Source organism: Centrocercus urophasianus, unplaced genomic scaffold (assembly GCF_019232065.1).
Source record: "Centrocercus urophasianus isolate 14NV4802_14NV808 unplaced genomic scaffold, USGS_Curo_1.0 seq_11, whole genome shotgun sequence".
NCBI classification, from domain to species: Eukaryota; Metazoa; Chordata; class Aves; order Galliformes; family Phasianidae; genus Centrocercus; species Centrocercus urophasianus.
Genome location: NW_024884253.1, coordinates 62,893,720 through 62,906,692, shown reverse-complemented (window position 1 = coordinate 62,906,692; position 12,973 = coordinate 62,893,720). Strand labels below are relative to the sequence as shown.

The 12,973-nt window shown below is 41.7% G+C and overlaps 1 protein-coding gene across 3 annotated transcripts in view; it reads right to left on the bottom strand.

The window, feature by feature from the left end:
- Positions 1–12,973, bottom strand: part of GALNT1 (polypeptide N-acetylgalactosaminyltransferase 1) — a 74,905-nt gene extending 61,932 nt beyond the window's left edge. The window contains exon 1 of one of the 3 annotated variants that reach the window (XM_042839629.1): positions 12,905–12,973. The gene's annotated coding sequence lies outside the window, so the exon portion shown is untranslated. Of the gene's footprint in view, positions 1–5,210; positions 5,298–12,904 lie in introns of those variants that run through there. The other 2 variants (XM_042839631.1, XM_042839630.1) reach the window with 2 other exon arrangements.

The window sequence follows — 12,973 nt, the reverse complement described above, 5'->3', positions numbered from 1 at the left end:
AATGTACTCAACTTTTTTAAAGAGACTCAAATCCAAATCATCATTAGTAACCAGAGAAGCAAAGCCAGCTGAAAAAGCATTTTGAAGACCCTCATCTGCAGCTGAAAATTTGAGGCTTGCAATTACCTCTCAGTAAGGCTCCCAACAAAACAGAAGTCTACTCATCAAAATACCTAGGCTGGATTTCCATGGTACAATGCATGAATATTTAGCCTCGAATTACTTGGATATAAAATTACTAAGAGCCAACTTCAGTAGCAGCTCAAGTGCTCTACCAGCTTCCAAAAAAAATAGCAAATGCTGAGGACAGTTATTTACTTTGCAAGCTGAAGTGTTCTACAAACCAAGTATACTCAAACCACTGATTTGTCAGCATTGTTCTCAGATGTGCATCAAAAAGTGTTCCACACTTCAAGAAAGTAAGTTCTGAACCAACTCTAAATAAAAAGATGATGAAATATAACACTTTCAGCAATAGCTTTATCAACCTTCCATATCCCTAGGAAAAAAAAAAAAAAAAAAAAGAGAATACAGAACAGAAAATTCAATAGTATTTTTATACCATTTTAACAACATTCTACTTATCAAGAATGAATGCAGCAAATAACTTCCCAGAAGACTAAAACTCAGTGATATCTTCAGCACACTCAACAAAAAACAGGAAAGTATTTAGAGAATGTGCCAATTTAGTTTCTTATATAATTACCTTGTCTGTCTGGTCTAAACTAACAAGTACTACTTTGCTAAAGAGATGCCCTATCTTATCCAGGCACATCAACAATCTCATCCACCTCTTCGAAGATTACTCCAGCCCACCTCAGTGCTGTAACAGTGCACCCCATGCTGTAAACCAAAGTGCAGGATATGCTGGTAGTACGTTTTATTGCAGTATGCAATATAAGTCCCTCCTATTTCATGTAAAGATTCCATTGATATTTTCCTGAAAACTGCAGCTAACTTTAGCCTGAATTACATCCAATTCTCCAGTGTTTAGAGCAATTACTTCAATTCTTTGTTGCATTCCCAGAAAGCAAGTAAGCACTGAAAGGTGAAGAACATTTAGTTTTTTGTCAGTGAATCAAGAGGGGGCAAGAAAGGAGGTCAAACTGATTTTTTCCTATCTGAAACTGGCTAGACAGGTTAAACATACCAGTCAAAAATTATCTACCAATAGGGAGATTCTCCCCACAGTCATTACTTCTATAGCCTAATAATAGTTCTGGGATTTGCAAATTCTTTTACTAATTAGTTTGCTGCACAACCATAGCTGTCACTATTAGTCAAAACAGCTAGTGAGATACCATTTGGCCATTTAACCAGTTTTTCTGTTATTCTCAAGAGCAAGGAATCTATATTTTATTCTCTTCCAACTCTTCTGCTTCCCCTTCCTTACTGATCTTCTGTTGCCTAGCTTCTATTCACTTACACTTGGAGCTGCTACTTGCTCCCCTCAGGCAACGCATTAAAATGGAGTCCCCCAACAATGTTAAGCAGTTGCAGTAAACTAACAAGTTGAGCAGGGAAATGTCACTGCTTCTTTCACAATGCCCAGGGCAGAGATCAGAGATCGTAGCTTTAGGCTCATCAGTGGGACCTTCTCACAGAGATCTCACTTCAAAGCTGTGCAGATGTTACCAAGGTCTGTAACTGTGACTGCCCGCTCTCCCATTCACTTTTAATCATTTAAAAATGATAACATCACTTAGGACACCCAGTCCTAATTTTTCTCGCTTCAAACATTTACTTGAAGCAATCTACTTTTTTGAAGTAGCCTTCAACAAAGCAGTGTGTATAAGTAGCTGCCACAGGTAAGAAGTAAACCTTCTAACGCAGCAAGGCATGGTTTAACTGTAATGGAGGAAACGCTAGCACAGTGAATTGAACTTTGGTCACTTCTTTTCCTCGTGATATTCAGAAAAATCCAGATGATTACACTCCCTTAATTGCATCATCTTACATACTTCACATGTATGAATAGCACATTAATCTTATCTTCATCTTGCCTACAGTATGCTTTCCTGCTGTTCTTTGTTTCTTCAAGAGAAGAACAAACGGAGATACCTACCAAACAGATACTGTATAAGCAAAATCGCTTTTCAAAGAGCAAAATCCAAACAAACTCCATTTATATATACACGTTTTCTGTAAGTTCATAAGAAAGCTATGAAAGCTCTGTGCTGGAGAGAACAAACACTACCAACTATTCATTAACATAAGCCAAGTGACTTAAGTTGTAGGACCATATTCTTCTAGAAAACCTAGTCTGTAGCAGCAGCTGGCCAGCTTTGTAGGTTTTGTTGCAAATTTAAAAGGACCAGCTGCAGTAAAAGCAGCAGCAAACTGAAAAGCATCTTATGGAATGTTGATGCTTAGAAACAAATGAGTCCACCTGCAAGCAGCCCTTGCTAAAGCAAGCTATCCTACCTTCTGAAAAGCAGAACTAGTGATCTACTCTCCCACAGTCATCGGCAATAACCTCACCATCTTGATGCTGGCCCTTAAGAGCTCTCTTTATTCCCCAGTTCTCAAAACCTCCATTCCCCACACAAAGCTATCATCTCTCTCACGTCTCTTAATTAACAGCTCAACAAGAGATATCACATGCCATGGTTTGTTCTGAGGTTCATATATACCATCCGGTCAGCCTAAATGTAAAAGTATTCACTGGTGAACCACCAACCCATGGAAAATAAATAAATAAATAAATAAATAAACACCACAAGAAAAAACCCAACAGGCAAACAGGCAAACAGGCAACCCTGGTGCTTAAACCCCACAGCCTCTTTACAGAGCATTAACGCTACTTTCTTCTGCGTCAGTACCAATTTTATCCAAATTCCTGTCTTCTTGCTATCTGTGGGACTTTTGCCCTCTTACTGTGACTAAAAGCAGCCTAACAAACCAAGGGTGAGAGCCCAGGGGGAAAACCAGTGAAGGACTGAAGGTGAGATCAAAGTGCAAATGGCAACTCTCCTCCTGCCAAAGAAATTTTGATGCCTTGACGGGGCAAGCATTCATCAAGAACTGTTGTGTTTTTACAAGAAACAGCACAAAGTATGTAGTTACCTTATTAGACATGTGACAAGAAAATAGAGAAGCTGCAAGCAAAGAACTTACGTCCAACCAACACTAGTATAGGGCTAGGGAAACATTCCCTTCCATCACTTGAGGACTATACATTGAATGCACATAGATGCAGCCAAAAAAAGTGCCTTCACATTTTTTTCAATCTTTTTCCTGTATTAAAGTTTGTTCTTTAATTATCCCCTCTTGAAAGACCAACACCAGAAAACCAGCCTTTGTTGGCTGCATTTAGAGCAGTGTTTTCTCCAAAAGCCTTCATTTACAGTAGGTAAAGTCTTTCAGACATACGGTTTTACGATATCAAGACTCTTCTGACTGCCTTCCCAACCTATACACAGTAGACTTCATAAGTTTCAAGAATTTTCAGTAATTTCAGTAACGTTGTTCTACAAAGATTCAACCTTTTATTTATAAATACTTGATTTTATTTCCCCCAGCTGAAACAAATAATCTTTATGGAAAAGGAAGATGATTCTTCAACAACTGTTTGCATAAGACTGGCTAAAGTTTCTCCTGCTTTGCCCTAAAGCGACTGCTCGGCACAGAAGTTTTGTGATGCCAAAGTAATTGTAGCAGTTCTAGCCACCACCAAAGAGCCATATTAATCCTTTCTTCTCCAAAAAGGAAGAGTGAGACTTGGAATTATTCAAACAAAAGAGTTGAATGCAGAGGTCCAAGTGACATTTCCTCTTCAGTGCAGACAGCCATAGATTGTTTTCAACTTGCTTCAAGTGAAGCCTATCATCACTTTTCTCGCATGTGAGTATCAGCTCCCTCTCCCACCATATCTTTACTTTTATGTAATAATGACTTAATATGTTTTTAAAACACAAAAGAACTCATCAGGTCATTCCGAATATATGGAAAATATCGCAGGCTATGTCAAGAGCTTGTATAAACAATATAAGACACCATGTATTTTCCGAATGCGCTCAGTACAGTAAAATGCACTCTCCATAACTTGGCTTTAAGGTAACTTTCGCTCTTTTTTTTCCCCCTCTCCTATCTTTTTCACCTCCCTGAGAATGTCAAATTACATTTAAAAAGCGATGATTTTCCAAAAGCCACTGAGCTCATTTTCAAATAGCCAGGTCTAAGATGGATCAAACTAGATTTCAAAAGACAAACAAAAAACCTTTTATTTGAATTTCTTTCAGACACATTTCTCTACACCCAGTATTAAATCCACATCCTTCTGAATAAAAATTAACAATACATTCAACCACACATTACCGACCCCTACGAATGGGCGAGGAGAAATCACAAGTTATTGAAAATCGTTGAGCTGATATGCTCCAACAGTAGCTGGTAAGAGTTGCTTCCAACCAACAATTAGCCAGCACGAGTTACAAGTGATCGATACAGCAGCGGTCTCTTAAAATAACAAGCAATTGTTCTTTTCTGCTCCATAGAAATAGATTGTACAGCCCACCTCTGTGGGCAGGAATGGTAGTGAATCATAATTTCATTAGCCTCCTCAACAAAAGATGGTCTGATTATAATAAAGATGGCACCAAGCATATTTACAGTCTCAACGTTTAAAGTTTAGCTATGAAGATACCAAGGTCAAAGATTTGATTTAGAAACAAGAGCCTGGCTTGAATGCTATTGAAGTCTGGGCTCTTCTGTACAGAAGCAACAATAATGAAAGGCTGTTCACTTAATAAAAGAAAACATCCCATTGTGGTTTCTTTGTTTAAAAACACCAGTGGATTAGTACAGAATAGTGACTGCAACTCAGTGCTATTCATTAACTCCAGCGAAAATAACACGAGGTATGCTCCAAAGAAATAAAAGTCATTGTTTTCCTAGTAGAACTTGAGAAGTTTTATGACATTTTCAACAAAGAGAAAAACGTGGTTTAAAAAAAGCCTTTAGATATCTTTCAAATATACATAACACTCATGAAATGCAGAGGAACTATTGTTTCAGCCTCGAGTCCTCAGTGTTTGGAAAAGCACAATTTGTGGGGAAAAAAAGGAATAGTCAAGATGTCCAAAGCGGTGTCAGAAATCTATTATATAATCCAGAGCACAAAAATTATATATTATTGTATTTCTGTGAATTAGATCACAGCTGAAACTGGGACAATTGGTTTCTCTCACACAGCAGATTTCAAGCCCTACCTGGTTGTAGCAAAGTGATTCGTTTCCTGGATATGGAAAGATAAACTAAAACATGTGATTCGACAACTCCGCAAGATGCAGAAGCTCCTAAAGAGAAAGAAACATTAGCAAAGAAAGAAAAGAAATTGCACTTAAAAACAAGGGCCTTGGTTTTCTGTGTGTTTTTTGTTTGTTTGTTTGTTTTGTTTTTAAGATTTAGCAGATTCAATGTATAAATACCCAATAATAAATACCCAATAATACCTAAAAAACCTCAAGCTACCATATATTATTTTAAAGTTAACTACTAGAAACATAAAAGTTCTTATGATTTGCCACAGCAATGAAAAACTAGGCATACAGCATAATTAGCACTTTCTGATAGATAAAAGTTTCATGTTGGACCTTCATATAGAAGGTGAATCTTGCCTTAGCTGGTGATTTAAACAGTTCTGCTTACTCACCAGACTCATTGAATTGTTCATAATGAGTTTTAACACCCTTTTTCTTTCTATTAGATGACACCATAGCAAAATCATGAGAAATAGTGCTTGAATATGTAACATCAACAAAAATAAAAATTTTAAAAAAACCCTCCACCTTTCAACATTTCAACCATTTGTATTTTAAGTATTTAAGATTTTTTGGATGCTTCCATCACATCCAACTCCAATTCTCCTGTACTGCATTTAGATATCTTTCTTCCAACTATACTTTCAGAAGACGTGATGGATTATTTAATATCTTCTGAGGTAGTCTGTTGGTGCTGCTGGACAGTCTCAGTATAAACTTTGCCTCATTCTTTAAAGCAACATTTTGTACAACAAAGTATTTCAATAAGAAACATACAAATGATCTTAAGAAGTGTTAAAATATTAACACAGTTTCTAGCAGTTCCACATGTCTATTCACAGCTGAACATCAAACACATGTAAAACCTACAAGAAACACATTTTTCTAACATAATACGATCAATATTCCTTAAGCCCTCAGCCCATCATTGCTATTTTGAAGGATAGATTATCAACCACTTACTTCTGGGACTACATGTAGCCAAAGCAGTCCTCATGCAGATCTGTGCCCTTTGAAAATATTTTAGTCCAGCATTCATAAAATCAGTGATAAGATGTGTTAGAACTAACTTGAAGCTGAAAGAAAAGCATTTTGATGAGTATGCCATCTAACCTACCAGCAGCTGCTCCACTCTGTTGTGCTTTAGGAAACTTGAGCTTTTACAACGAAAAAAGGATTCCAGCACATCCTTTCTATCACGTTGTTCTCCATATTCACTTCAGTGCCCAAATAAACCCCAGCAGAAGTTGAAGAAAGGAAACCACCGAGCAGCTTGGAGTTGCCCTAATACAGCTATATTACAGCACTTTTCCAAAACGTTATCAGCCAGCAGCTCATTCTTTGAAGAGGCCAGATACTGAGATCAAAACTAAGTCCAAAGCAAATAGAAGTCTAACCTAGCATACTTCTTCATCCTCTCTGTAACTTTTTTTTTTTAAAACACATGAAATGATAACACAAAGTACTTGGCACTGGAGCAAGTGGCAAGCTGTGGTAAGAGCCTAAAGGCCTACCAGAATTTGTAGGAAGATGTACAGCATACACCCACATTAAGGCTCCTGGAAGCAGCACTGTCCCTTCCTGCTCTCCAACATCACTGAACCACACGACTCAGTACTCTGCATGCTGTTTCCCACACCTTCAGTTTCGGAAATTTTCCTTAAAATCAAAGAGTCAGAAATGTCAGTTTGAAAAAGGACTTCAATTTTACAACTCCTCTCTGCAGGCAAAGAGCTTTCTGTGGCAGTTCCATTTTTCTTGAGATATTTATTTCAAATAAATGTACTTCAGCTGTAGTATCTCTCTTCACTTGAAGTAGTAGAACTTCACACTGTCTCCAGGATTTGAAAACTGAAAAAAGGTTTACTAAACTTTTACTTAATGTATTGTACATGTACTATAATCTACATGTACTTAAATTAGTAAACTTTGGATCTGTGAGCCATACAGAAAAACACACAAGAAGGTATTGGAAAAGGCAAGAACAAAGACACACTGTTTGGTGTTCTGGTTGAGTATTCCCATTATTCCAAACCCCACTCCAGTACAGGACTGCTCTGGCACACTGTCTTCAGCTGTTTCTCAGAGATAAAGACAACAGACAATCTCCTCACTCACATGACACTGTAGACATTAGAGTTCAAAGCCACAAAATGGTTTTAAAAGGAAAAAAAAAAAAAACAAAAAACAGTTCTGCAGAAACGTGCCCTTAACAGTCAGTAATCCACAAACAGGACACTCCAAGCAGCGTCCCAGCCAGCATCAACTGACTCATCTCTTACAGAAGTGCTGCCTGGAGATAACAGTCAGAGTTGAGTTCTACCTTCGGAATTAGAATTCAGCTTCATTGTTTGAGAAGTGTATCGATTCCAATTACTTTAAGCACATAATGAACTGAAAATTAAATAAATTCATTACTTTAATTTTAACTTAAACGAGTCCTTAAAGACGCTTTAAAAGTGCCCCTATGCTGAACATTGGCTCTTTGATGCACTTAGTGTAGAAATGTCACAAACGGTACAGATGCACGATTACAGGCTGTTCTCCATACTCTATTTATTCATAATGGTAATCAAACTGCTGAACAAGAGTGAAAGTACAACTCAGACCACTCATATTTAGCTTACAACTAATTTGCACTTGAACCACCTCAAGATCCAGAAGTCTGTTGCATAATACCAGCTAGCACAGCTAAGAAATGGCCACACGAAATTACATCCAATAGTCATCCACTTGCGGCAGGGGTGGGAGATATTTTATTCTAGCTTTCAGTCAGTGCTCATTTGGGCTGCTACGGTTAAACTCATTTCAGAGTCCTGCTGTGGAGACACCGGATGAAGGCCACTAATAGATACCTTTCTCCTTATGGAGGTCCAGGGTCATTTGCTCAACTTTTTCATTCTCCTTTTCAGTCAGCTGCTTCCCTTGGCTGCAGGAGCACTTACAAATCTCCCTCTACCTGTTGATGGTCTACTTCAACCTGTTACTAATATTCTTCTCCTTGGGTATGCTTCTTGCAGAACCTTCCAAACAACTAAAACCTGCTTCCCTCCCCCCATAAAGATCCCACTATCATCGCTTTCTAATTCTCAGTGCAATCCTGGCTTGCCATTCAAACTGCTCTCAAGTATTACTAACACATACAGAGCAGCCTCAGATGGCATGGAGAAAGACAATGATGAGCTGTGGCTGCAGAAAAGTAAACAGATTGAAATTCTGCAGGTTCTGCAGGCCTTAACCACACTGTGCCTGCGAAATGAGGCTAGCACTCCTTTTTGCAGAACCACCTAACATGGGGTACTTAGCACTGCAATAATGGCTGCGGCTGCTGGGACACATCAACAGAATCTGGGATTCTCTTCCAGCACAAAGAAGTGCAAGACCACAGCACAGCCTCTTATTTGCCTCCAGTGAGTTTTCAGAGACAGCTTGAGCATCACACCAACCCAGCAGATCCATGTAACTTGGAGGACAAGTTTTGTCACATGACTTCAGGGATTCTCTTATGTGAGGAACTACTGGAACTTAACACAAAATACTACATGTCCCACATATGCTAAGAGTTTAACCACGGTAAGAAATCCCACTAAAAAAAAATATCAAATTGCTTGTGTAGCTTAACCAGTGAATGCACAGCACTAACGAAAGCAAGGGAGACCTTCTAATACATTGATTTGCAAGTTACAGAACAAAGATTCAGAAAGCAATACTAGAGCTGTCGGACAGCAGAGCCAAAGGAAGTCAACTCTCTTTCAGCTGGGCAGCAGCAGCACAGCAGCTGACTTAGCTTCTTGGGAAGTTTTCTAGCAGAGCAAAGCTCCCAAAAGTTGATGCCAGCATGGCACAGAAAGACGTACAAAAACACTTTCATCATTAGCTGAGGATGAGTTTCACAACAGCTGTACAATAGGACATCAGCTCTGTATTGTCTGAGCTGCTGATGCTTCCTCTCTTTGCAAACCTAACCTCTTCCTGGGAAATAAACACAAATTTGAGCACCAGAGCAAGTAGAATATAGTCCACCTCTATACATGTGCTAACTATTGGGTAAGATCTGATAACAAAGAAAGAGTACAAAAGCTGAAAGCATCAGTGAGAGTTGCAGTGGCTATTAAAAACCCGTTCAAGTTGTGGGAAAAAAAAAAAAGAAAAAAAAAAAGAAAAGAAAAAACACTACAAAGCTCTATCCAGGTACTACCAAAACCAAATACCTCAGGGGAAAAAAAGAAAAGTTTTAAAGTAGATCATTCCACAGCATAGTTACCTACCATTTAAAGGTAACAAATAAAAAAGGATTTTATTTAAAGCTTGAAAATAAAGCTCTTGTTTACAGAAGTCCAGTGAGATGACCTACAGAAATCACCTGGCCAAGGGCACCTTTTCTGAACCAACCAGGTCTCCACGCACACTGGCTTTCACTGACAAGTGAGGTCATCACAATTTGACTGCTCATCTCCTCTGGCTCTTCAAACAACAAGAAAACAAAAGTCATCTCCCTGTGAGAAACCAAGAACTGCCACTCAGTAACCTGCAGAGTTCCAGAACTCAAGTTCATCCCAGAATGGACTGCACCTCAAGGAGCTGGGGCTTCGCACAGCAGCACACATGCAAGATATTTATGCAGCGTTCAAAGTCACAAGCTTCTAATGTAATTGAAAGTAAATGCCCCTTACAAATATCCGTATTTCATAGTGCAAAACCATATTTAAACAATCAAAAAGTGAGTAATAGAGCAGTTAGCCAGCTCTTTAATACATTAGCTAAAAGTATATCAATTACATTGATTTTTATGATGGGCTGACTTCACATAATGGACTAAGCTCACTAGCAGGATTGTAAAAAAGGGAAAATGCTCTTCTGGAATTAGTGGAAGATGGTGTCAAAATGCTTTTAAGACAGGCACACAGTTAAAACATTTTATTTGGGGATGTTAAATTTAGCATACTATTCTCAAGAATGGATATGGTGCTCAAGGGGAGTAAAAGCCATGATCACAACACTGCAGATGTATTTTGCAGATTCCTGTGACATTTGGCTTTAAAGATTTTTATTCCTAGCTAAGAAGCAGGAAGGTTGGACGGAGGCAAAATTCAGCTCTGCGGAAGGCAAGCAGTAGGATGCTCCAGGGATCCACAGAGCAGGCTGCACTTAAGGGCACTGATTAAAGATCTGAAAAGTAGAAATGCTAACAGTCAGGGTAGTTTCATCAATGACAGGAGACTGAAAATGCAATTAACCAGAGGCTAATCTGCCTCAGTGCACAAGTGACACCATGGCAGATATAACTCAGCGTTCAGTAATGCAGATTTGGAGATGAAAATCAGACAATTGCTACTATGGTGAGCAACTCAGTAGTGAAGTACACTTAGTATAAACCAGAAGGTTGTAAGCATCCCTGAGAAATTCCAGGAAGATTTCTGCTCAGTATGAGCATAGCTGCTGAAAATGAAAAACACTCAGATGCAAGAGGAGCAGTGGCAAGCACTGGCAGGATTGTAATACCTTCATAAAGCTACTTGTTCACTCTCAGCCATTACCTGAGAAAGGCTGCTCTCATTTTATACCACATGTCTGAAGAATCTTAGATGAAGAGGTTAGAAATTATTACCGCTAATATAAATAACAAAGCAGGACACGAAAAATACAAATCACTCATTAGCCAGAACAGAAACAGCTTACACTTCAAAAATTAAGATGCCATTCGGTGAAAGTGGGAAGCAGACCCTTCAGAGCCATGCTTTTTTGACACAGTGCATAACTACACTTTCATAGTTATTGCTGCTGTGTGTCGTTATAGCCAAGAGCACCAGTGTGAGGCCCACAGCAGGAAGCATTCAGCAATCCACTCATGACCTGCCATAGGCCTGCAGCCACAGGGATGCTGAGTAGCTCCACTGCACAGCCCCAGTGCTACAAGCACCCATGGGGCCTGCTGGTGGGGGAAAGGATGGTCTTCAACTTACAGACTAACGCCAGAAGTCAAGGTCATAAAGAGTAACACAAACTACAATGGGAAACCTACAGTATAACTTAGTCTAAAGCACGTCACTAGCGAGATTCCCAAATAAAAGAATTCCAGAACTCTTGTTCAGAGAGATCTGTTTATAAGCACTATGAAGCCCCACGCTCAGAGGTATCACTCCAACTCTCAGAAGGCACTGTAAGGTAACCTACATCGCAAAGGCTTTGTATGCAGGTCACACAAAGCAACAGGCAGGGACAGCAGCAGGACCCCTTGTGAAACAAACCTCTGTCCCAAGTGGGGCTTACAGGAGCACTGGAGAGAGAAGACAGGAAAACACAGAAGTTCAAAGCCAACACGCAGTGCTACCTACAGGCACACAGAATAGGAAGGGCAGCACCAGCAGTGGGGAAGCTCTCCCGGCAGGATGCCAGCAGGGCTGAAGCAGCACCTCATCTACGCAGCACCGCCCTTCACCTCCCATGCCTGAAGCAGATTCAGCCCACCTTACCCAGGAGAGGGATGCGCTGCATAGCAGAAGTGGAGCAGCACCCCTCGGTGCCACTGGGCTCCGCAACGCCCATCACATGGCACCGCCACCACATCTCCGTGACTTTCAGTAATGTCACTGGGTGCTGCGCTCTGAACTGAGGAACCAGGCGGCTCTGCTCACACAGCTCAGGGCTGTGGGAAGCCAAGCAGCACCCAGCAGCAGCCCCACAGCTGTCACCGCCACCCTGATTGCAAGGCTGGCTCGCTGCCGGTGTCCTTGCCGAGTGATGCCCCTGCCACTGTCCAGGGACACCACACCACTTGGGAAACACCTCTCTCTGCTGTGCGCACGTGTTACAGACAAGGGGAGCTGACAGCACACTCCATGCTGACACAGTACCACTCACAGGAAGACACACGGAGATCGCAAAGCACTGGGAAGCGAAATGCCTTCTGCAGCATAAGCAGCTCTTTGTGTTGACAAGGAAAACGAGTGCTGAGGCGTTCCATGAGCCTGGGGCACCCCAAGCTCACTGCCCCCGCAGGGAGCAGATCTAGAAGCAGCAGCGCACCTGAACTCGGGGTTCACTGCGTGCTGCTGCTCTGTACAGCTGTTGGCCGTGCCCACGTAGAGCTCAGAAACACCATTTACACAAACGGGAGATGCCGCCTCACTCCACTCGTTGCCATAAAAGTTCTTCCTCCTAGCAGCCGCCGCGCAGCCATCGGGTTCCATTCCCGCACCTCACTCCGTGCACCCACAGATCGACAGCTCTCCGGGCTAACACCGAAAGGACCCCGTGTTCAGACGGAGGGCAGCGGGAGAGGAGCGCTTCTCAGAACGGTAGAAGCAGGAGCGCTGCTACACGGATACCCCCACGCGAAAACTAAGTTACTTAGGGCACCGCTCACAGGAGATCCTCGCTTTGCCTCGATCCTCTCCGGCTCAAGGAAAGAGAACGAGGCTGAGCGCCCCAAACGCTGCCCAGTTACGTAACGGCCCCTCACGGCCAGAGCGGAGCAGGGCCGGGCCGCCGCCCGCCGCGGGGCAGGCACGCCGGTGGGAGGCCGGCAGGGAGAGAGGGAGGCTGAGAGGGCAGGCTGCAGCCCAGCACGCGGCGCTCGCCCAGCGCTTCCCCCCGCGCGGGCCGGAAAGCGGAACCCGCGGCGCCCACCGCCCGCCACTCACCTCGGTGACGTTCGGGACCGGCGGGAGACCAAGGGCGGCGGCGGGGCTGCCCCGGCTCGGCTGTCACCG